Source organism: Sylvia atricapilla, chromosome 1 (genome assembly GCF_009819655.1).
Source record: "Sylvia atricapilla isolate bSylAtr1 chromosome 1, bSylAtr1.pri, whole genome shotgun sequence".
In the NCBI taxonomy this organism is placed as follows: Eukaryota; Metazoa; Chordata; class Aves; order Passeriformes; family Sylviidae; genus Sylvia; species Sylvia atricapilla.
The window spans coordinates 150,290,877-150,313,715 of record NC_089140.1 but is presented as its reverse complement, the minus strand read 5'-3'; the positions used below and the strand labels follow the sequence as shown (position 1 = coordinate 150,313,715).

At 40.7% G+C, this 22,839-nt stretch overlaps 1 protein-coding gene across 2 annotated transcripts in view; it reads left to right on the top strand.

Annotated features, from left to right (window-relative positions):
• TSNARE1 (t-SNARE domain containing 1) overlaps positions 1-22,839 on the top strand; it is a 356,889-nt gene that overhangs the window by 212,535 nt on the left and 121,515 nt on the right. The gene's annotated exons all lie outside the window — the stretch shown is intronic.

Genomic DNA, 22,839 nt, shown 5'->3' with positions numbered 1-22,839 from the left:
AAAGGGCTGAGAAAAGGACTTCAGAACTTAGAAGGGAGCCCCAAAGAAACAGTGGCTTAAACATGAGTGGAATAAATTCATCTGGTTGTCAGTGATATGTCCTGATCCTGAATGTTGCATGTGTGAGGATTAATTACAGCTCAGCTAAAGCACCTCCTTCAGTGAGAGACTTCAGGGATGAGTCTCTCTATGTCCGTGATGTAGTCAAAGGGAAGAATCAGTTTCCCTAGGATTCCCTAACGCTGTTGATTCTCATGGTTATGGTGTTTTCTTGCCATTTTTTACCTGTTATTGCATAACTTTAACTTCAGACCCATATCTTTAGATATATTCCTTTGAGTGCTCTCAAGTGGCCTTTTCACCCAGCAGAAATCCAGGACAGGTGAGTCCCCCTGAGGATCCCCTGAAGGTTTTCATTCTGCATTGAATGGTCAAGAATAGGCACCCCTTCCTGCCACATTTCAAAAGGGATGTGGAAAAATCCCAAGGTGAAAAGAATAGCATGTAGGAAAAAACTAGAAGTGTGTATAGATTATCAGAATGAAGACTTAGAGGGAAGTTTATTGCACTGTACATGTACTGTGCTTGCAGGAGAATACTGAGCATTCAGGGTTCTGAAAGGGAGAAAGCACAACAAAAATCAATGCCTAGAAGCTGGAGCCAGGCACTTCATACTTTACTTCATTATTTCTAACAGAAAGGGTAATAGAAAACTGGTGGAGATTACTAAAAGAGTAGAAGGTTTTTCATCTTCTGCTGCATTGCAATCCACACTGCTTGCCTTCCTCAAAGTGCTGGCTTGCTCTGAGGGAATTACTTGTACCTGATGCATGTGAAACGCTGTCACAGGGAGAGTGGCAGCTTCAGACAAACCCTGCCTTGCACTCAGATGTTCACAACACTAAGGAATCACTTTTGCCCACCACCTTTAATGATGGCAAACTGGATCTATGTGTAAAAATTATTTATTAAGGAGATAACAGATAGAAGATCTTAATTAGAGTTACTTAATGCACAGCACAAACTAAAGGAACTACTGGTAGATTACAGGATAACATAAAACACTGCACTATATCGAGGTACCTGTATTAAAACCAGCAAAAGTAGTAGTATTGATTAGGAGTCTAACGTAACTTACAACAAAATGATGATAATGTGAAGATTCCTTCAGCCTACCCCTGGGAGTAAGCATGAAGTGAAATTCTCACTCACAGAAAAATCTCCACATATTTACAGGGAAATGTATGGAAGATTTCTACTTTGTGAAAGTCTGATGTGGCTTTAATAGCCGCAAAAAGAGTGGCTGTCAGTCAGAAATCCAGGTTAATGTGCCAAATCTCAATTCAAAACCAGGATGTTCATTGGCAGTTGGGAGGTGCCAGAGCAGTGGTTACCCCAAGGCACCAAAATAACTCCCTGCAAGGCAGTTTGTCCTGCTTGAGTTGTCTGACTGGATACCAGACAACAGATAAGCTTTTGTGGGGGGTAAGACACCCTGCCACAAACACGTGGTGCCTGGGCAGACAGCCCCAATTAATGAAGGTGACATAATTGCTCTTCTCGTCCTCAGTCTGTGGGAACCCATGGGATAAACCCCCCTGTATTTGCTGCTGCCTTTTTCCATTTTAGTAGAGTGTAAGAAAGGGATTGGCTCTCGAGCAGGGCTCTTGGAGCTGGGTGCACTGAGTCATTACTGCTTGGGGTGGAAAGGACTGCTGTATGTATTCAAGAACAAATACAGCTTGACAGCCTACAAGCTGTTAAGACAACCTGACCTTTGTGTGGCTACTCCAAGAACAGTAAGTTCAATTAGCTGTAATGCTTCCAGGTCCTGTACCACCATTAGGAAATGCCTTATTCAGCTAAAGCTGCAGGGTTTTTTTTTAATTTTCGTTTTTTCTTTTCTTTTTTTCCTTTTTTTTTTTTTTTTTTTTTCTTCTTTTGGTCAGTATAAAAAGCATTAAAGGATCCATTGTAAGTAGTGCCACCAATAAGGGGAAGAGTCTCATGTTCAGCAAGGTCTAAAAAATTAATTAGCTTTATTCCTTAAATACAAAATAAATATATTCTGTCATCGCCAAAAGCTTCAGGGCTGAGTTTTAGCCAGTTGGGTTCAAGCCAAGATGACAGCTCTGGCAGCTGTTGGAAACATTTTGGAGTAGATTTTGGGCTGGTCCCTGTCAGTTTAGAGATTAGCTGAAATCACCAAGTCCTTCTACAAAGACAAAAGGAGTGTTGTTTTAAAAAAGCCAATACACAGAATAGTGGAGAGTGGATCTATTCATGGCCTGTCAGTAGTTCACATGTCCTCACATAATTGCCTCAGTCATTTAAATGTCATTTCAATGCCTCAGTTTACCACTTCTGAAGGAGTGTTGTGATCCCTTGTGATCTTTTGTGTTGTGAGTGGTTAAACGAAGTCTTTGACATCACCACAGCATTTCCAGAAGCTTCCAGTATCTGAGGGACAAGAAGCAAAGATAAAGTGATGATTTTTGTTGGAGCAGAAAGGAGAACTACAGTGAAAACAAAATTGTTTTATATGAGGTTTTGAGGGATTGTCAGATGAATTTTCTTAGATATTGGAGCTCTGAGGCTTCCTGGGGAGGGAGGCCATGGAAAGCTTTTGATGAAGATTTTGATGAAGGATGTTTTTTGAGATTCCTGGGAGCTATGTATCATTGAGGAGCTGGAGAAACAACAGTGTTTACCTGCTATCCACATCATAGATACAAGGAATGTTCCTTTTCTTTCCTTTTCTTAGATAACACTATGTGTTAGTGCCTCTGAAACTAAGCTGGACCTTCATATGGTAAATGCATCACAAAAGAAAATCTCCTCTTGAGGGAACTCACACTTTATATAGACTCTCCTGTGCATAGATCACCAAAGAATGATTGCAAAACTTTTAGTGCTGTTTGTGACATTTCAGTGGCTTCAAGACACCTCAAATTAAATCCCCTGACTGTGGAGTGCCCCAAAGTCTTTCAAATGGCTCTAGACTCTGGGACATCTGAACTGAGGCCCCAAATTAAAATCTTTCTTTTTCTTTCCTCTTGCTCTTGCCTGAGGAGCTCCTGCCCAGATTTGTGCTCTTCCCTGCCACCTAACAAATACCTCACTAAGGAAACACCACCATCAGAGCTAAGCTTTCCTCACCCTGATGCTCTGATTTGAATGTTTTAACGGCAGTTTCAATGGCATAAATAGTTACTTTCTCATGTACAACATTCCAGAGGTTTTGGATCGCTTTCCCTGTATCCATCAGACATTTCTCAGTGCTTATTTTTCTTCAACTGGCACCCAAACACCTTTTGAAGTCATGGCTTAGGCTGGCATCATAGCTTCTCAGTAGGGGCAAGAAAAGAGACATTGATCCAGTTTTAAGAGCTGTTCCTCTGTCTCTCTGCATTGATTTGTGTGGAATTGTCCTTTTAACTCTCTTTTCCGTCTGACTTCTCATTGCCTTCTGATGAGAGCCAGTCTAAAAGTTCAGGGCTGGATTTACATTGATTATTCCCCTTGTTGTCTTTCTGTGACCCTTTCTGAACTATGAACTCGGAGCTGTGGCTTGGTTGTGAAGGGCTTTTATTGCTATCACACTGACTATAAATATAGATTAACAGCTGAGTGTCTCAGGCATCTGAGCTTGTTTCTCTGAACAAGGGAAAAAAACTTTTCAGCCTGTGTTAAACTGCAGTTTGTTCCTAAAAGAGAAGCATATTGGAAAATCCACCACCAAGATCAAACTCTGCATTTAGAGTCTTTGGGATGAGAGAGACCAGCAAAAAATGCTCGTGCCTTGATACCATTAGGCATTGCAACGTTAATCTTTCAAAGAACAATGTTTACAAAAAGAGCAATTTTAATTAGCTTTGTTTTCTTAGTAAGTACCTTGTTCATCTGTTTAATACCTTTTTGGAAGATACACAAAGTGTTAATTTGTCCATTAGTCTTTCCTTTGGAATACAAATAGTAAGTACTAATAATGTGTGCCTAAATGCAATTACAGCTAATAAATCAAGGACCAGTTTTCTCAGGTTTTGTATACGTGATATTTTCCCCTGGATTTTTTGTTTGTCTCTTGTTCTTTTTTCTTTACCTGTGTCCTCACATGCGTATTCTCTGGCTATACCAGAAATCTTGGGAAATTTCCTCTTTCAATAAGATGCATCTTTTCGTATACCAGCAACAAATCCAGATACAGCACGTAGTACCAGTTTTCAGAAGTTGCTAGAGCAAGTTATCAGGTTATAAAAAAACCCACCCAATCCTTATCTACTCTTCTTAGCAGTGGAATAATTCATATGTGTCATTTAGTAAATCTTTGGAAGACCAGCAGGATACAGTCAGGATTGTATTGTATGACCTTCATCAGTAAACAAAAAGGAAAAAAGTGTTTTTCTTTGGTATTAACTGTTTTTGAATACAGACTGTCAGTAAATTTGTGAATTTTTGGGGGGGAGAAGGACAAAAAACCCCTGAAATAATTACACTTTTGTTTCATAATTAAATACCCATTCAAGATTTTATTCCCTTTGACCTTTAGAAGTGACACATCATCACACCAGGGTCATGGATCTGTGTGACCATCTCTTTTTGGAGGGCTTTGGATATGAATTTTTTCTCTGCTCTGTAAAGCACCACAGTCATATTATTGATTCAAACTCAGTCAGGCTCCAAGACAATGAAAAATAAATGCAGGTATAAACACAGTGTTTTGACAACCACTGTTTTCCATTATTGTCTTTTACATCATGTGAAATGCATGATGTGATCAGCTGGTCCATCTGCACATAACCACAGGCTGTTTAGAGAGGCATGCCAAGAAAATCCCAGTTATTTCCACCAGCTCCTCTTCATCTGGACTTCACTGCTGTGAGAATTATTTTCTGTGGCCATCAAAAGGGCTGTTGGACTGGTGCCACCATATCCAGCTTGCTCCTGTCAGTGGGGACAGATTGTGGTATTGTGGTGTGGTTGTTGCTGCTGCTGGGGCTTCTCCTTCCTGCTCAAAGCCCTGTCCATCCCCCAGGCTCACCCCACTGAGAGTTCTGCTGCCTCTCTTCCCCTCTGGATCCCATATTATTGATGCCAGAAAAACAGGAGAGAGTTTGAAAGACCTGAAAAATATCAAGTGGTCAAGGCCATGGATGCTGGATGCCGTTATCACAGGGGCACAGAGCTTTTGAAAACTAATGATCAGAGAATCGTGGAATTGTTTAGGTTGGAAAAGGCCCTGAAGATCACTGAGTCCAACCATTAGCCCAGCACTGCCAAGGCCACCAGTGAATAATGTCCCAGGTGCCACATCTGATTGTCTTTTTAATCCCTCCAGGAATGGTGACTCCCCAGCTGCCCTGGGTACACACTTCTAATGCTGGGTCATCTTTTCTGTGATTAATTTTTTTCCTAATATCCAACCCAAACCTCCACTGGTGCAACTAGAGGCAGTTTTATCTTGTCCTGTTGCTGCACAGGAAAAGAAACCAACCTCCACCTGGCTGCAGCCTCCTGTCAGGGAGTCACAGAAATTGAATGCAGAAATGATTTCAGCAATTCCTTCTGGTCCGTGCTGAGGGAAGTGAAAATTTAAGTATGCCATAAATAGTGTATGTACATCATAGAATGCAGACATATAAAATGCCCAGTTGTATTTTGATCAGTTGATAGCAGTTATGCTTTAAAATATATATAAGTAACATACGGTGATTATGGCAATGTCGATTTAATGAAGCTTTAATTGAAGGGATTTGCTGTACTGTGAAGAGAAGGGCTAACAAGCAAGATCAAATGAGCACGAAGGGAAACCAAACCAGAGTTCCTGAAGGTCTGTATTTTACCAGTAAAGCCAGAGACACCAGAAAAGTTTTAAGAGACAGCTTTAATTTTCAAGGAAAAGTAAGTCTAGGATTTTCAACTTTTCAAATAGATTTAAGCAAATGAAGAAACACGTCAGATTTGACATCCTCGCCCCTGACTCTTCATACTTAATGAAGTGTCACTAGAGTCTATAAGATAAAGCAATATTTAATCAAATATCTGAAGCTTCCTCCCCTTGGACTGTGTTTTCAGCTGCAAAACTTGGCAAAGACTCAGCCTGTGGCACTACATCAACTTCCACCTCTTGCCAGTCTTGTCCTTTGTGATGTTGACTCTGATGGATTTTACTGAAATGCATTAGTTCTCATCTCACTCGTTTTTAGGCAGGCTGATGGAGCTGCAGCAGGGTGGATGTCGTGGTGCTCTGCCTTGTGCATCAACAACAACACTGTCATTTAATACTTTCCTGTAATCTCTGTGAATGATGAGGGTGAGCAAAGGAGAAAGGACGGACATCTTGATAGTCAAATCCCTGGTGGAGTTTAAAACACTGGCTCTCAGAAATAAACTTTTGGCATGCACAGGGATGGAATTCACACTAGAAGAAGGGAGAAATGTGGAAAGCAAAATGATTAATATTCACAGTCGCTTTTCTGATCTCAACAGCAATAAGAGAGCGAGAGAAAACTACTAAAAATAACTTTCTGCATAGAAAATCAGTTTAAGTAGAGCCAAATATGTGATGCATTGCTTTTTCAAACACACTGAACAGGCACTTTAGTCCATCAGGTGTGGAATGAATCTCTTAACACTTTGACACGACCACAGTTCAATCTGTCTAGCAGTAACCAATTAGTCCACTAAATCATCTCCATTTTGGAAAAAGAGAATAATCATAGAATCATGGAATCACAGAAGGACTTGGATTAGAAGGGACTTTAAAGAACCATCTCATTTCAACTCCCCCTGCCATGGGCAGGGACACCTTCCATGAGACCAGGTTGCTCCAAGCTCCTTCCAGCCTGGTGTTGAAAACTTCTAGGGATGGGACAGCCACAGCTTCTCTGGGCAACATTTACAGTTTCTCATCACACTCTGAGTAAAGAATTTCTTTCTAGTATCTTATCTAAATCTCTCCTCTTTTAGTTTAAAGCTGTTCCCCCTGATATCACTATCTGCCTGTTTAAAAAGATGCTCTCCTTGTTTTTCATGAAATCTCTTGAAATACTGGAGGGTTGCAGCCAGGTCTCCCCAGAGACTTCTCCAGGCTGAACTACCCCAGAGAGTAAAAATCATCACCCCCCTTTTGTCTGAGTGTAAATAAGCAAGGTAGGAAAGATTCCTTGATTCTAACATCCAGTTTGATCTCCTAGTCTCAGACTAGAAAATATTAATTTTGGACTGTGAAAAACATGAAATCCCTAAACAGCAACACATTGTTCATTCTCATATTTAATGCTTCCAGGTGTTGGGAAAAAATGGAGGTTTTTTCCAAACCTTTCAATTCATGGGATACCTCAGGCAGGATGTTTTTCCTGAATAAGTTAGCTGTGTTGTCCCACAGGTAATTCTCTAGGGAATAATGGCAAAGTAAACATTCTCACAGAGGTGAGAAGAAGTTCAGCCTTTCATCACTCCTTTGAGAAATGACCACAAGAGCTTGTTTTCCTGTTTTCCACTGAACATGAAATGAAACTCCCTCCACAGAATTCACTGGATGGAGATCCCTTAATCCCTGTGGCCAAGGCAGGGTTTCAGAGGGATGAGGCCAGATGGAAAGGCCTCTCTCCAAATTTGTTTTCCAACAAGTTTGGCTTGGGATCTGAATTTTTAGAAACTGGGATGGTTCTTTTCCTTTTAAATCTCCCTTCTTCTCCTTTCTACTTTGTCTGCAGACATGTTGCTTCCATGTGCCATTTGTGGGTCATTGCATCTGTGTGTCCTCTCTGCTCTGCATAAATTTACAATCATCCATCTGATTTCCATCAAGTTGGCCAAAGCAGAAATTTTCAGTTTTACGTTCCTACAAAATTTTGGAAAAACCTCTACCTAGGCAGAGGAGAAATGTTAGTAATAACTCCACCAGGGGAATTGGTATTGGGCAAGTTCCTTCCCTGCTGGATGTGAAATACCCTACACAACTGAAGGTTTGAGAAATACAGCTTTGGAAGTGTTGGTGCTCTCTGAGTTACTAAATTTTGGAGTAAACTTCAAAATGATCCACTACTACTACCACAGAGAGCATGGAAGAAATTGACTGACTGTGTTCGTGGTGCTCTGAGATAAAAATCTGACAGGATTTGTAGTGGAGATTATGTTTTTTTATTAGACTGAGCCAGATATCTGGGAAAAAACAAAACCAGAGTAACTCTTAGGAGCACAGACCTTTGGAGTGGCCAGAAGACTGGCTCATGTGCCTCAAAGTTTTCTGTCTTATCTCTGTAATAAAAAGATTTATGCTCATGCTATAGAGCTTTTTTTGACCAATGTCACACTGATCTAAATTAGCTGCAACTACTCCATGGCAGCAGGATTTGAATTAGGTGATCTCTAAGGTCCCTTCCAACCAGACCATTCTGTGGTTCAATGACTTTATAAAGTGAAGAAACAGTGTGCAGACAAGGAAAGACAAAAGCAAAGAAGAAAAAAAGTTATTTAGTTATTAGAGAATCAAGCCCTGAAAATCTGTTTGTCTGGGGCTTTTATAATCTTTAAATCTCAGATTATGATGATGTTCCATGCAGCATGGACAGACCTAGGCAGGTTTTAGCTACAAGAATCTTCAATTTTATGGCTATAATTTTTCCCCTTACTTACAAAAAGTCCTGTGCCCTCTGACTGAGCACACACACAAATCAAAACCATACAAATGAGGAGGTGGTCATGTGTAGGAACCAAGAGATTTTCCATTTAATAGAGCCCAACACCTGGCTATTTAATAGAGGTCACCAGCTAAATCAGTTAGAAACGGCTTAGGCAGGCATGTGGAAGCCAGGCTGAATTAGAAATAAGTGAATCCTAGCTTTGGCCACAAATGTGTGGAAAATGAAACTAAATTAAGTTGCTTCAGCCCTTTCACTGGCACAAACTGATATAAATTGGTTTCATTAAAAAACCCTAATATATTTTAAGGCTGCAGTCCTAACCTATTACGTTTTGTGTGGTTGCCGAGAGCAAGTAGCTTAGTGGCATTTTATGTAGCAAATGAATGGGGGACAAATAGAATTTTATTGCTTTGTAAATGAAAAGGCTGGGAAGTTTTGGAGTAAAATTGATTTTCACATCTGGAAAAGTTTGCCTTATCATTAGCGCTGTGCTTGCTCTCACTCTCTTACTCGACTTATTTTTCACTCCATTGTTTTCCACTTATTTTGCAAGGCAGCCGTGTAATTTCCATTCTCATTCATTCATGTTCCCAAATTGTGTTTTTCTTTTCCAAGCACAATGTTTGAAAATGTTTGCACAGGGGCTGCTCAGCTGAACTGTTCCTTGGATGAAGTGGGATGCACTTTGGTCCTTGTCCTTTCCCATCTCTGACCTCTGGGGATAATATTTGCAGAAGTGGTTCTGGAGAATTTTCAGAAACCCTGGCTGTGTTTAACGGAGTTTTTATAAACTCCAGATCCATTGGTCTTCCCAACTTTTCAGTGTGACATGAGGGAACTGCACCCATGGTATGATACAGCATTATCTGGAAATACAGGAGCACACACAGCACCTGAACTACAGTGGGAACACCACAAATGTTTGGAAGGGTTTATTAGCTCAGGTTATGCACCTCTGTGCAGCTTTTGGAAGAGCTGGGTGGCTTGGCATCTCTTCATGGACTGACTTTCACCACTTACATGAGACACTCCTCAGAAGCTTGTCTGAGGATCAGTGTTTTCCCCATTTAAATCCCTGCTTAGAAACCAAATGTGCTCTGTTTGGCAGTGGCAATTTGGCTCGAAATGTATAGAATAGTGTATTGTTGTGCCAAACTGGTTTTTGTGAATTGGAAGTGCCAGATTAGAAAGGAAAGGGCTAAGGTGGTGGGTGCATTCCGCATATCCAATAATTTGCAACATGTTCTCTGTGCCATAGCATGATGCAGTTTCCCATCCCACAACACAGAGGCAGCCCGAGGTTGCTGCCTGTGTCTCACACTTCTTTTCATAGGAACATAGAATTTTTTTAGGTTGTAAAAGACCTCTGAAATCATCAGCTGCAACTGTCAACCAAACATCACCACTTTGTTCAGCACTAAACCATGTCCTCACGTGCCAGGGACACACACTTTTTAAACACTTCCAGGAGTGGTAGATTAGATATTGGGAAGAAATTCTTCCCTAGGAGGGTGGTGAGGGCCTGGAATAAGTTGCCCAGAGAAGCTGTGGCTGTCCCATCCCAGGAATTGTTCAAGGCCAGGTTGGATCTTGATTTTAGCAACTTTGTGTAATGGGAAGTGTCCTGGATCTTGGCAGGAGTGTTGTAAATAGATGATCTTTAAGATTCCTTTGAAACCAAAACATTCTGTGATTTTATCCTTGGACATTATCCTTCTGTGTTACAGAAATGTTTGCAGGAGTCTGTACTGTCCCTGCCCACTGTGCTGGTTTTGTGCTTACTTTCATTAATTCCTTTCTTATTAAAGGACACAAATCCTTCACTCAATCACAAAAAAAAAAAAAAAATTAAAAAAATAAAAAAATAATAATAAAAAAATTATTACAGCAGTCAGCTGTGAGGTTGGGTTGGTGATTACAGAGTGTTCTGACATTATTATGGCCTTCTGGATAGATTAAAACCTGGAAACTTCCACACCTTCCCTTTTGCTTTGGTTTGCTAGGTCCCATTAGGCACAGATGATTTTCCTAGTGAAGATCTGCTTCTCAGAAGTTTTGCCTCCAGTGATGTCACTTGGTCACCTTTTCCTGGCACTGAATGCAATTTAGAGTGAATAAATTCAGTAAGATTCTTTGCCAAGAATTACTCAGCTCTTCATGCCGAAATATTAATCGATAACGCCTCTTAAAATTTCTCTTCACTCCAATCATTTTTACAGCATTGCAATTTACTGCATGGAAGCAGGGTAGTAAAAGATAGAAAAACCAGCTGTTAAGCCACATTATTGTTAATATTTATCTGTCATTTACAGAGTCCCAAAAGGTGTTCACAGCACTTCTGTGTTGCTCAGCAAGCCAAACGATAACAGTTTTCTCAAGGACTGCAGCTGTAAATATGTAAATACAGGACAAAGAGACTCTCTAGTCTCTAGTCTCTAGTTCTTGTCTCTAGTCAAAGAAATGTCTTCAAGAAATCCCATGGAACTTTCTGCCCAGAATGTCCTGATAAACCTTTTTGGGCTTCTAAAATGAGGTGGGGAGGATCACACCCAAATTTTTAGTAACACAATTCTTAATCTCAGACTTTGAGCAAAGGGAAGTTAACTTAGCCATGAAAAAGACAATAAAAATACGTAGAGGTGTGCACAGGGCAGAGGACTATGATTTAGAGCCAGGAGATATTTTATTTTGGTTTGGTTCTGTTTCTCCCTTGGAAACTTTCCAATATTTAATCTGTTATCCGAAATTTTCTCTGGAATAAATCTAAATATTTATGGGTTGTCTTCCTATTTTAACGCAGTGTGTAGACCAATTTGACAAAACACTTTTCTCAACCCCAGAATGCTGAAGAGACCCATGCTCAGAGCACTCAGATGGGTGCAGGTGATCCAGGGTCTTGGCATTTCTTCCCATTTCTGTGTATCCCAAGGGAAGAGCCTGGGCGTTAGAGCTGGGGTTACACCAGGGAGAGGTTTTGGTAAAGAATTAAATACTCTCTTTTGGTAAAGAACTAAATTACTATCTAATTAATAAAGAATTAGTAACATACTCACTGGTGATGGACAGAATCTCCCTCAGCCTGAGAGCTGCACTGCTGCAAAGTGTTGGAGAGGAAGACAAAGCAGGTCTCCCAAAACAGCCTCAGGTTGCTGATGAGAAATTCATGGGATCAGTTCAAGGCTCAGGGCTGGACTGAGAACAGGGATATTTACAGCACAATCCTCAGGGGCCTTTGTTTTATTGAAACTTTTTCCTTGTGCTTCTCTGTGAGGCCACGATGCAGGACATCCACACATTCTTGAGCTGCAGAGCACCTTATCAGAGGTTGGATCAGTTACAGACACTTCAGGGTGGTATTGAATGTGATGATGGGTGTGCACTGAAGAAGATTGAGTAGGAGAGGTAGAAGATGTATTTGTAAAGGCAAAATAGGTCATGGTGACATATTTTGAAATGTCACCTTGAGAAAGGTCATAGGATCATAGAGTTGTAGTCATAAAATGGTTTGGGTTGGAAGGGAGCTTTTAAGATCTCATTCCAACCTCCTGCCATGGGCAGGGACATCTTCCACTGTCCCACTTTGCTCCAAGCCCCATCCAACCTGGCCTTGGACACTTCCAGGGGTGGGGAGTCCAGAACCTCTCTGGGACAGGTCCTCTTGGTTGGCCCCTCTGTAGAATCAATGTGGGACTGTGCTCCTCAACACCATTCCCTACTGAACTTGAATTAAAAAATAAGGAGACTACTCAAAATATTTCATCCCACATCCTGCCCTGTAACTGAGAGAACTGCACTCAGCTGTGGAAGAAATGTGTGATTCAGCATAGGGCAGTTTTGGTTTGAAAGGTCTGAAGAAAGAGCAGAGTTCAGGCTTCAATGCTTTTCAGACATTGAAAACAGCACAAATGTGTTTTTATAACCAAGGTTCCAAACAGTGGTAATTACACTGATTATGCAGTGGACGTCTTGTTTTCATGTTTTATAAATCCTTTATTTCTTTACCATTGTGAGTGGACAAGTGGGTTGGCTTTTCTCTGATTTAAAAAAAAAAAAAAAAAAAATAGAATCTCATTATTTACTATCTGAGAGCAGCAGGAGGAAAGCAATGTCACTGCAGTTGTGCTTGCCTAAGAAAATCACAATATCACATGCTGAAAGAAGGTATAGCAGTATCCAGTGCCCAGACACTGGAAATGAAGGCTTGATAGATAAGCACCACCTTGGAAATGCCAGCGAGTCTTGGTCTTCCCAGACTGCACCTTAAAAGCTTGTCAGTGGTTTAGTGACATCCACCTTTCCCCAAACACACAAATCTTATTGTGAGCCTTGACAGCTATTTCAGTAACAGCAAGATTTTAGACAAGATAATTTCTCCCTTTACCTCTCTATATTACCTACCCGTCCATTAAAACTCAAGATAAGATACTTTTTTCTTTTCTTTTTTAATCCTAATATGAAGTATATCCTGCTGACATTTGAGAAATATTTGGAGGAACTTTGTTTGCATCCATTTTTTTCCCCCAAATTCATGCTTTTGCAAACCATGGTACACTGTAAACAAAACAAAACAAAACAAACAAAAAAACCCACCAAAAACCCACAAACAAACAAACAAAAAAACAAACAAAAAAAACCCCAAAAAACTCCACAAAAATCCTAAATACTGGAAGGAAAGATTCCAACAGTCTGCTTTGGTCACACTGGATCAGCAACTCTCCCACAGAGGGGGGAAATATGAGAAGTGTTTTCAGGACACTGTTTAGTCACAGTTGGAGCTGGGTTTAAAATAAGAAGGCACAATATTGTACTTGATCCCTTCTCCAGTTTGAGAGTTTACCTCACTGCTGCTTGCACAGCTCATTCTGCTCTTGCTGGAATAAAAGCTGATTCCTACTGGGGTGAGACAAGTGCATGAAGAGAGAGCCCATGTCTTTTGGGAAGAAAGATCAACATTTCAATGTCAGAGTCTGAAGGAAAAGTCTTTCAATCTTAAATCATGTTCCTGGGACATTTAACACCGGCTGTGTCTGCACTGGGCTCATAATACATTTCCTGTGTAAATTGGAAACACTGGGATCATCTCAGACAAGGAGGATGTGAGATAAGGACAGGTGTGTGAAGACAAACGGTGAGAGCACACGTTTGCCAAAAACCAAATCACAAAGAGGAGGCTGCAGGCACAGCTCAGGACCCTGAAGAGAAGAAACTCAAGTTTCTTTCTGTCCTTGTGAGAGCAGGCTCTGAACATGTTCCCTAACAGTGAGACATCACTTCTTGGCCTCATCTCTCACCAGCTTCCTTGAGGGTGGCCCGTGAAGCAGGTGCCATTTGCCTCTGCAGTTTGGAGGGCCTTAAATTACTCCATAAGGAGTCTTAGAGTGCTTCTGAAATCCTGAAGAGAATGTAAGAAAGTGGATTTCTGTGAGTAAATTGTGAATGAGTAGTTTTCTCTGAGCGGTTGTTTAATTGAGCTGCAGCTGGTGCTGATTATGTTTGTTTTTCCTTCAGTGTCTCTCATTTCCTTTAGTTTCCGTTAATTCCTGCTTTCATTGGGTAACTGTTGCTGTACAAGATTTTAAGAGTGGTAAAAAAAAGTAAAAAAAAAAGAAAGAAAAAGTGCATTTTTAGGAGCTTTTTACGACAGTTGTTCCTGGAGACACCTGTAAACTATTGAGCTGAATTGGGCTGCAGCTGCTGCTGATGACATGGGGTGTGGAGGAGAAGGGGTGTGACTCATTCCTCTGGTTGTTCCACCACCCTCTTCTGTGGCTGGGCCTGCTGAGGTGGCCGTCAGGCCCTGTGTGCTGAGATGTCTGTTCATGTGGGTCTCTGGGTCAAGAAAATACTAACCTGACTGTCAGAGACTGGCGCTGGAGGGGAAACATGGTAGAATCACAGAATATCCTGAGCTGGGAGGGACCCACAAGGATCATCAAACCCAACTCCTGCCTCCAGCACAGGACAACCCCAAGAATGACTCTCATTTCAGCTCGGTGAGGGACAGGACATTGGTTTGGACAGAGGTGACATCTTGGGTGTCTCAGGTGGAGTCTCTGCTCTGCTCAGGTGAGACCCCACCTGCAGAGCTGCCTCCAGCACAGGAAAGACCTGGAGCTGTTGGAGCAAGTCCAGAGAAGGCACCAAGGTGATGAGAGCAATTCCATCATTCTCTGATCTGTGGCATCACTGCTGTATGTGAGAAGTCAAACTGCCACGTGTCCTGCACAGACAGTGACCTGGTGATATTTATCAGTGATCTGATAAATAATGAATTCTTTGACTGTTTTTTTTTTTAATCTACAAGAGCAGAAAACAAAAATGCTCAAGAGGAGATGACAGTGACCTCATGAACTTGAACAAGAAGTGTTAAATCCTGTAGAGGGGCCCGAGTAAGTGGCTCTGGGTGGTCCTGCTTGGACACAGAGGTTGAACCAGATGAACTCCAAAGGTCCCTCGTAACCTCAAACATTCTGTGATTTTGTGAGATCTCTCTGTCGGTGGGGAGGATTTTAGTATTTTCCTTCTTTTCCTGAAGACTGTCTCTTCTGCTTTGCTTGTGTTACAAACAGATTCTGTAGAAAGAACTCACGTTCCACTGGAACTACAAGGGCTGCCAGGTCAGGTTTTCCATAGAATGTTCTCCCGAGCAAGATTAATATTGGAAAACAGAGGGCATGTTGTGGTTTTCTACAGGGCAACGCATCTTATCCTTGAAGGTTAAGTTAATTCACTTTCTCAATTCCTTTTTGATTCCATGTCATAGCCAAGGGAATAGTCTTTACTATCTGTGACATTCAAGACTATGTGACCAGTCAAAACCTCCATTTCCAGTGACTGTAGTAGTTTTGTAAAGAAAGAGAGAAATCCTCCAGAGTCCTTTGGAGGCATGACTAGATCAAGGTCCTGGCTGATCTGAAATAAATAAACAGAGATAGATGTTCACAGGCTCCCAGTCATTTGTTCCCATTCAGACTGAACAAGAGTTTTGTCTGGAGAATAAAATCCATTGTTCATTAATTCTGCATCACTTTGCTTTTCCACCAAGAGCATTTCTTCTTGGTATCTGCTGACTTCTCAGAGCCACAGTCAGCTTCTTGTGCTGCTTAACTGTATTTATGCAAAGAGACAAATGTGGAAGCTTCTGCTACTTTCTTTTGTGTAGGGTGGTTCATTTCCAACTCTAGGAGTTCTTTTTTGTCTCCTCTGGTTGAAATATCTCAGTTGTCTGAATCTGTTCTGGATCTCCTGCCTCTGGACATCACTCTGTGAGGCCTTTGACATTCTCTTAACATTCCTGTGAGTGACTCCTCAAGGTCACCACTATGCAAGATAGTCATGTGGCCATTCCTGTGTTATTTTCACTATCAGCAGCTGTTTCTTAACAAATCCAGGGTTACTGAACACATAAAACTCAGCTGAGCTCAGTTTCCTCCCAGGAGTTTGTCAATCCTGTTTTTCTCAGTCATGCAATGCTAGAGAGAAATCCAGGGTTTATGGTCTATCACCATGCCACACCACCACAGGAAAAGATCTCCTGTTTTAGCACTGAAACTGGGACCACGTGTTCTGTCTTCTCACCCATTTGAAAGTTGTTTGTGCAACTAGCTAAGAGCTTCTAAAAGGTTTAGGTCACATTTACAAGCAGAAAATTGAAGAGAAGCAATTAAGGAACAAGTCACCACCAATCACTTGTGGTCAAATTTCTCTTCTTTGGGACCATTTATCCAAATTTCCTACAGAGCCCTGTGGAAGCTTTTAGAAACTGAACTCTTCCCCAGCGGCTGATGTTTTTAAAAGGCTCCTTTGGACAGGGCCCCTTCCTTTCCTTCAATGTGTTGTTGCACAAACTGTGCTACCTTTTAATAGTAGTGGATTCACAATTTTGAGTTACAGAATCACAGAATAGGTCAGGCTGGAAGGAACCACAGTGAATGACCTGGTGACACCTCCTTGTTCAAGCAGGGCCATCCCATAGCACAGGCGCAGGACTTCCGGAGCATCTCTCATTATCAAAATATTTTTGTCCAGTAATTTTACCTAAGCACTTATATGCAGAATAGTATAAGGTTCCCTTATCCCTGGTTTTAATGCAAATTTCCATCTTAAAGGCAAGTTCCTGCTACTTTGCAGATATTCCCCCATGGAGTATCACTGACTTTTGCATGGCATTACAAAATTAAAAACAGAATTAGCCTTCAAATTGGAAGCAACCAGAATTGAAGCAAATGGACTCTCCAGCCTGTCTCATCAGTAGCCAATTACCTCCTCCCATGGGTATGTGTGTGTAAACACCTGTGGTGTATTCTTTACACTGTTATCAAAACTGTATTAGGACAGTCTGTTTAACCTTGCCATGACACCTCTGTGAAAAAAAATTGATCAGAGCATGACAAGGACCACGTTTTGGAGCAAACTCTTGTTTAAACATCACCTACTGACTGTCACAGCAGTGCAAACAAATTGGCAACTCCAAGGGAAAAAAAAAACAAAAACAACAAACCCTGTTTTAAAATGTCCCTTGGGGAGCCAGAAATGGGCAGGGTTAATTTGTGTTTTCTGCCTGTGCTGGAGAAAAATCTTGTTTAGTTTTCTTTACGAGAGAGAAGCCAGTGCATCAATCCACAGCACCTCCTGGTCTGCTTGACATCCTGCTTTTCTGGAATGAATACATTTCCTGCATTGCTGCATGCTTCTCCCACTGTAGATATCTATGATTAATATGCCTTGTCTTTTATAAACAAACCTAATGCAAAGCCAATAATGTGAGTCTCATTTCTTTACTGCCAGCCCACAGCTCAGCTTTGTTTGGGTATATATGTAAAGGAAGAAAGATGAATGTTCACTCAGGCTTGGGAGCTGAAGCCATAACAAATTTATGGGATGAAAAACACACATCAGTGTGAAGCAAATACAGCCTGGGAAGGTCTGTTTGGCTTCCTCCTTTAATTTTGCTTTTTCATAACAACAATACCGTGTTGTGCACCCAGAGAACATATGTTACACTACGTAAGTACATTGCAGGGGGAGCAAATACACTGGAGTACCAGGAAGCTTTTATCAGGTACTGGATTTAGGCATGGCATCCTAAATGGTGAGAGCAGAAGGAACTTCTGTGATCACACAAAGTGATCATTATCCAGTGAATTTCACCTAAATCAATTTTGGCTTCAACTTAGTTCACCTTGGAGACAAGAGAGATAGAGGGAGGAATTACAATTTTAAAATGTTGAATGATGAGAGAGACCTGACCACAACCTGCATTCTGTTTCTCTGATGGAAATTCCCTTCTGTGCTCACAACCCACACCAGATTTCCAAAGTGAATTTGTCCATCTAATGGGCCCTACAGTGGTATTTTACTTTTCCCGTGTCATCTATCAAAGCCCTCACTGGCAAAGTCATATTCCCCAAACAACCATATCCTGGTGCCATGAGAGACTGCCATTTCTCTCTGAAAAGGACAGTTCATACAATTTCCTGATCCCATTCTCTTGATGTGGACTTTAGGTTTTTATTTATTTCTTTGCTCTTGGTTTTTTTTTTTCTTTTTCTGTTTTTTTCCTTCCCCCCCCCCCCACTTATTTATTTTTTTTCCCTCTCCTTTGAGGGTAGGACTGTTTAGTTTTTATCACTTACTGAATTTTGCTGGACTCTTCCCTATTTTTCAAAACCTTTCATAGCTTGTGGATCCCAGATGTGGATCTCAGCACTTTAATAACAAATGCTGAAAACAAGCTCTTCTCATTCCTGCTTGAGAGTCTGACATTCCAGGATCTCAAATCCCTTTTTAATCCATGTCTGGATGTCCATTTGTCTCCACTGACTGCTTTGATCTTAGGGACATCCTTTGATACCTCTGTACAAGGATCCTACAATAATCTGTCTAATGTGGTAGATTTGTCATGTTGCTGATAGAAATACTCAGAGAGTCCATTTGTCTGAAGGAAAACTATATTAACAATTTCTTGTGGGATATTTTCCTGGTTACTGGGGCAGCCAGAGTGCTTGGTCATCCTATGTTTGGTACCATTTGAGTCCTGGGGATTCATTGCACCAGCCTGGACATTAATTTTACATAATTGGCTTCATCACACCAACTTGTCCTATATCCTCAGCAACAGGGACATAACATTTTTTTAATGAGGTCTCTTCTCCAGAAGCTAGTGATGATTGATACTGATTTATATTAATTGTATTTGATTCTTTATTAATATAGTCCTGTATCAGTTGCTCCACTATTTTGACTAAGATCAATGCTAGATTGACAGGCCTGTAATAACCTGGGCCATCCCTTTTTTTGATCTGTCTGCATCATCTGCCTTCTTCACAAACACTGGACCTAAATGTCACTGAATTCATTCACCTTTCTTTCTTTTCCCCCTCAGCTTTATTATTGACACTCTCACATTTCACCTGCAGTAATAGATTCTAGCTTAAGATGGTTTTGGTTTGTCTTTTTTCTCATACCTGAAAAATTCTTATTTATTGTCCCTACTATTGCCAATCACAGTTTTTGTCATGTGCCCTGTAGTTCACCTGATGAATTTTCTTCATTTCCTATCCTCTGATTTATAACACATTCTTATTTTTTTCCCTGTTTGCAAAATATCTGGGGATTTTTATTGATCAAACCCTACAGAACAGACTGGCATGGGAAATAAGTCCTCTAGAGCAAAGATACCCAATGACAATTTGGTATAAAATGCAATTTACTTACAATTTATGTTCCTACATTCAAGAATAAATTTTAGGAAAATGTAGGTTACATGCCTAGCTGCAACTGCTTGTTTTCTTTTCATAACTTCTCTGAGTTTTGTATTGCAACCATTTCATTTCAGATCAGATATTTTCCAGCACAGAATTTTCTGATTTACAACTCTATGAAGAATCATCATTAATTCTTGTGAGTTTTTGACTGGAATCTAACTCAGATCCAGACAATAATAGTATAAATAGAAAACTGAATGAGCAGTGCCAGTGTGGAAATATTAATTCCTTTACTGTGGAGAACTTTCCACTTCTGATGAGATTTTAAGTTCTGATTTACTCAGCAGGAAATAAGCAGAGTTTATAACCGAATTAACCAAGAGAGTGGACAGTAAATCATTTGCAGAGTTGGGTTGGAAACCTGAATTATCTCTGTTCACAAGGCTACATTTCCTACTGAGGATGAAAAGCTCACATGTGAAGAGGTGTTGCCTGCAGTCAATGTGTTTTCACTGCGCTTAGTCAAACTTTTGGGTTGAAAATAATTTCCTTAAATATTAGTGTGGGATGCTTTTGGAGAGTCTTTTCTGCAATAGAGAAGCTCATGGTTGATTAGCAGGGGATTATCTTAAAGGGTTGGGTTTACAGTGACTTGGAGTGGTTATTCTGGAAATGTTGGAAATGTGTGTCAAATGACTGGGTTTGTAAGGAAAAATAAGCTTTTAGAGGGAGGAAGAATAGAAATAGGAGACAGTTTATATATTATGTGGGCAAGAATGCTGAAGATAAGGGAGAAATGGGAATTTTTGAAATGTGTTACTTATTAAATATTTCTATAGTGCTTGTGAGGTGTCAGTTCTTGAAAACTCCCTATCTTGAGGAGGTCCTATTATTAAAATGAAAAAGCATGGATGTTAGGGTAGGAACATTTAATATATTTTACTGTTTTTTTTCTAAAAGAGTTGGGAACGTGCTGATGTGTGTCATGACATTCTAGATTTCTTACAAGTATCCTCACAAAAAAAAGAAAAAACCCCACCAAACTTTTTTGAAGTTTCCACTGAAGGATGAAGTCCACATGGACAACTTAAGGCAGGACATTTTGGGGTGGAGTTGCAGCATTTGACTTTATGCATTTAATTGAGATACCCAAATTAGGGCTTGGACCTTTGAAGTATCAGACCATCTATTGGAGTATCACAGAATCATAGAAATATCCTGAACTGGAAGAGGCCCACTAGGATCATCAAAGCTCAACTCCTGGCCCTGCAGAAGACAGTAATTGTTCCCTTTTTTTTTTTAACTGAGAAGGACTGAGAAGAATTTGCTTGGTTAATATAGGTCTAATTAAGAGGTTTGATTTTCATTCCTGGGGTTAGGAAGTGTGATTCGCTCTTCAGTCAGGTCAATAAGAAACACAGAAGAGGAATTCTCCCGAGGGGATTGGGGTATCAGCTGGGCAGAAGGGACTCTCATCCTGTAAGGAACAGAGCAAAGAGGATCCAAAATTCAGTGAGGCAGATGAATGTGGAGGAGCAGTGAATGCAGACATCCTCAGAAAGCAACAAGAAGGAATTTTGCCTGGGTATTCTGAGGCAGGTCTTTAAGGGAGAAGTCAGGATGGTCAAAACATCAAGTGTTTAATCTGAGCATTGCTTTGCCTCTGGGAATCAGAGAACTGCCTGAGAGGTGGAGAAATGTTTGCACTAGCTGAAACAGAAGGGGATTATTTACCCAATTTCTCCAGATAGACCAGGAGTTCAAACCCTTTTGTAATTCTCTTGCTCCACCAGGACCATTACCAGGTGAAAACTGCAATTTGTGAAGTGCTGCAGCTCTTGACCCTGCTGGCACTGAGTTCCCTGACAAGTCTGCTCTGCTTGACTGATAATGGTCCCATCAAGACATTCCCAAAGGAGTTCTACTCTTGTACAACACCACACCACTGCTTTAGAGGGAGTTAAGCATCCCCTTTCAGCACCAGGATCGTGTCTGATATCCTGCCAAACATTTTTGCTTTTTGCCCAGAAAAGCTGTGAAGACATGAATGCCCCATCCCTGGAAGTATTCAGTGCCAGGTTGGATGGGTCTTGGAGCAACCTGGTCTGGTGGGAGGTGTCCCTGCCTATGGCAGGGGGTTGGAACTGAGTGGTCATTAACCCAAGCCATTTTACAGTTCTATGATTTAACTTCTTAATCCGTGGCATAGCATATTGTATGTCTACAAATTAATTATTTTTCTCCTAAATTCACCTCTTCTCCGTTTTTTTTCAAGACCATTTTAGATTCCACCTCTCTCACCAAAATGCTTCTACATATGTCCCACCCTGCTGATATTCACAAGCATTTAGTTTTGTTTTTTTTTTTTTTTTTTACTAAAACAAGTGAATGGTTGTATTTGAAATAGAAGCAGTTCTAAGAAACATCATCAAGATATCTCATTTAAGATCCTCTTCTATTCTGATGCTAAGAAACTTCTGACAATTACTCTTCAAAAGTGATTTGCCAATTATCCCTTCCTCACTGCAATTGGTTCTTCCTAACCTTACTGTTAAAAACTTTTTCTAGCCTCATGTAGCATCTTATTTTATCATCTTTCTCACATCTAGATTTTTCTAAGTGAGGAATTAAATTAGGTTATTTGGAATTATTTCTTATAGTACATTTGCATTTTATTTATTTGTCTTTAGGAAGGTGATTATCTTCTCAGTATGTGCAGATGATTGCTTAATAATTTCTTCTAGCATCTGCCCACAAATTGAAGTTAGGCCTAGCAGTCTGTAATTTCTCAGTCATCAACTCTGGTTTTTGCAGGCAGGTTCTATATTTGTCCCTCTTCAATCCTCTGGTACTTCTGAATCCTCCACAAACTCTTGAAAATAATCGCTAATGACTCAGTTTGCTTTAGCTGGTTTCCTGCAAAATCTTCAAGACCCAACTGATTTAAACATCTCTGCCATCATGAAATGCTTCAAACCCACTCTTCCTGTGACACATTCTCCATCCAGTCTCCTGTGGTAAGAATAACTCTGTCGGCATCTACTCACAGGTTACCATCCTTGCCAAGACAAGCAAAACGTCCCTGGGGTACCTCAGCTCTCTCTGCACCCTCGTTAATCATCACTATTTTACATCTGACTTCTAGAAGCATTATTATCTTTCTGATGGTAGTGCTGAAGCTCAGGAGTTGCTTTCTCTCCTTGGAAATGGGATTCACCAGGGCACTTGTGTATTCCTGATCAATGAAATAAGCAAATTAGTGGCAAAGTGGCCTCATCCCTATTGTGCTGCAGCAGTTGCTCTTTGGTCACACCAAAGACCATGCTGGGAAAATAATCCAGGTGGTTTTTTACAAGGAAAGTAATAAACCAGAAAGAAATGTATTGTTTTCCCCACTACCGTGTTGTGATTTCATAAATTCTCTCAGAGCATGTGCCCCTTACAGAACCATCAGGGTTGGAAGAGACCTTCAAGGTCATTGAGTC